The 3,240-nt window shown below is 41.5% G+C and overlaps 1 non-coding gene across 1 annotated transcript; it reads left to right on the top strand.

The window, feature by feature from the left end:
* The first annotated feature begins 698 nt into the window (after positions 1-698).
* Positions 699-800, top strand: LOC140534964 (U6 spliceosomal RNA). Its single transcript, XR_011977504.1, has one exon. It is a non-coding gene; the product is annotated as a U6 spliceosomal RNA (small nuclear RNA).
* The last annotated feature ends 2,440 nt before the right edge of the window (positions 801-3,240 follow it).

Genomic DNA, 3,240 nt, shown 5'->3' with positions numbered 1-3,240 from the left:
TTATTTTGTTAAATGCTGTACTAGTGGTATGGTATATCCCTAACAAAAATCCTTCAAATGTTGACCAATGAAGATTGCATTATTTCTGCAAAAATCAAGTGTTCATACATTGTTCTCTAATTTTGATTTCCAGTGTACAGCTTTAAACACGCCTGTTGAAGCACACTTTTAATAATCGATTATTATCAATTTTATAGATTCGATGTAGCAGCTCTAATGCAGACATTTCCTCCAAGTCAGCCGTTTTGTAGGTGCTATTGTCCTTCTAAAGCTGTACTGGTCTGCAGAGGAATGATTTCTTGAATTCTGAAACTAAAATTCAAATGTTTAATTATTATTATTAATTATTTTGCACAGTTTAAAATATTACTATTTATTTTTACATATAAGTTGACCATTTCTGTACAAGATGTTAAGGTTGTATAGAGGCCAAACCTTAATCCACTGCATTCAACCGATACTCACTGTCATGCTGGCTAAGCTAGACATGGACGGGTGAACACTCGCAGGGACGGTGCGATGCATGATAACGTTTTAATCAAATAAACAGGGGAAAACACAAGAGTGCAGCAATAACAGAGAGGGATAAACAAGACAAACGTGACAAACTAATGCGGGCAAAACCTGAAGGCCACCTGAGGCTGGTAGGCAGCCAGGGAGCAACGCGAGGCTGGGCCAACCTAACGGAGGGGGGAAGCTTGCTACGGCAGCACATATACTAAAATTGGAACGATACAGAGAAGATTAGCATGGCCCTGCGCAAGGATGACACGCAAAATCGTGAAGCGTCCAATCTTTTTGTGGGGGCAGTGGTGGCTCAGCGGTTAGAGCGCCGGGATATCGATAACAGGGTTGTGGGTTCGATTCCCGGGCTCGTCAACCCTCTCTGCTCCCCGGGCACTGGAGTTGGCTGCCCACCGCTCTGGGTGTGTGTGTGTGTACTCACTGCCCCTAACACATGTGTGCGTGTGAGTGTGTGTTCACTACCAAATGGGTTAAATGCGGACGACACATTTCGCTGTACAGTGTACACTGTACAGTGACAAATACGTGCACCTTTAGGTACAGGAACCCAAACCGCGCTCGTCAGGCGCTGATAAACTTACGTGACTAGAGTGCAAGGAAACCGGACGCCGACTCTTACTGGCGACCAACCAGTGAACCAGACAGCGAACTCCTTCTGAATCAGCTCCGATAGAGCATACACTACCGAAACCCGTAGACTCTCCTAGAAGTCTCATGAACGTGAGGCCAACATAACGCTTGACGTCGCAAGAGTAATTCTCGGCCCAGACCTTGGCGTTTGCTCCCCTTTTGTACCCCAGCTCTCAGGTGACCCAAATCAGAACATGATAACAGGAATCGAGTGTCAACGTAAAAGTCCTTGAACATGAAGCCTGTAGACTCAACATGAAGTCTGACACTCAATTCATAATCAATGCTAAACGAGTCTGCTTTCACTAAAGCTTTCTCTTCTTTTAAGCATATCATGAGTTTTAACTCTTTAAACAGTTTAAGAACTAGAGCTCAAGCTGTACGCACCTCTCCTCAGCCATTCCGCAGAAGACTGGTGTTCTGCCGATTTGTGCTACCCATCCAAATGTGATCTGCGCAAGCGCGGACCCACAATCCACCAACAAATGCTTTCATGTGTTTTTTATGATAAATCTGTTTTTCTCACATGCAAAATACAATCTCAGCAGACATGTAGAAAGTACTAGAGACCCAGACTTGAGTAAAAGTACAAGTGCTCTATCAAAAAAGTGACTTGAGTAGAAGCAGAAGTGTCTTTAAGCTCCAGACTTAAGTAACTACATGCAATACTTATGTACTTCCACTTAAGTACTGAAAGTAAAAGTACAGTTTTGTGTTCTGTAGTTCTTACAGAAAGCAGTCAAAAGTCTGAGTATCACTGTTTTTATTATTTCAAATGCTCAGACGTAAGGACTGTCACAGTTCCTCTGGCTGTAGTAGAAGGACAGAACTGTAGAAGACGGAGTTCATGAACACGAGTCTTCAGTTAACTCTCTAAACAAACTCGCCCAAAAGAGAGAAAGCTGAACAAAACTGACTCAACCTGCCACATACAAGAGTTTCATCTGTAAAAGCAGTGAGGAGAGCAGCTTAAAACCCTGAGCTTCACTCTCTGTAAACTAGACTACAGCTAAAAGATCTCTGGCCATTCGGCCACATACGAGTATTTGAAGGTGGGGAAGGTGGTGTTTCTTCTAGTGGTTCTTCCATCTCGGAATAAACTACAGAGCTCTAGCGTTAGTGTCCTCACTGCAGCTGCAGCACATAAACATCTAACAGAGTAAAAGTATTAAACTCATCCAAAATATGTAGTGAAGTAAAAGTGGAAGTAGGAGATAAAATAATCCTCCAGTAGATACAGATACAGTATTTTAGTACTTAAGTACAGTACTGAAGTAGTTCTACTTCATTACTATATATCTCTGAATCTGAGGATTTACTTGGGTGTTAATATATATAAATATATACAATGATTTCTTATTACCTCTATTAGCTCATATTTACACTGACATGGTGATTTACACTCTCCTGCTGGGAGCGTTCTCTCATATAATGATTTTAGTCTATCATCATTTCCTACTTACTGGTGTATTTAGGCAGCTTTACCTGTAAATATACACTATGGTAACATTGACAGGAAACGTGATCCACGCACAAACCTGGTTAGTGCGAGAAACATGAGTGATGACATCAACTAATGCAGAGGCTTCCTCCAAGTACTTCAGCCGTCTAGTAGGTACTAGTTTCCTCCTGAGGCCGTACTGACCTGCAGAGGAACGATTCCTCAAATCCTGAAACTAAAATATGTATATTTAATAATTATGTACAGTTAAAAATATTAGACAAATTTATTAAAAATACACCTCAGAGGATAAATGTACCATCTCTATAGGAAATAAATCTTGCTGTTGTTAAAACAACCCTTGAGGAGCAGATCTGTGATACTCATCACACGGGTTCCTACAACAGCTTGCACTGCTAATGACAGAAAGAACAGAAAAACCAGAGGAAGCTGAAAGTGTGGAAGGCGATGCCAAGGTGTGACTACTTTTTTCAGATCCCCTGAGGTGGTGTACTGAAGCTAAATACCACACATTCAGTCACTGTCCAAATACTTATGACCCTGATTGTATTTAAATCAGCCCAACATTCTAAGCTCTAATGTTTATCTAATGTTGGTCTTGTCCATGGTTAGGTTTGGAGTCT

The sequence above is a fragment of the Salminus brasiliensis genome, chromosome 14 (assembly GCF_030463535.1).
Source record: "Salminus brasiliensis chromosome 14, fSalBra1.hap2, whole genome shotgun sequence".
Classification (NCBI taxonomy): Eukaryota; Metazoa; Chordata; class Actinopteri; order Characiformes; family Bryconidae; genus Salminus; species Salminus brasiliensis.
The sequence above is the reverse complement of the archived record's forward strand: the minus strand, read 5'-3'. Positions and strand labels throughout refer to the sequence as shown.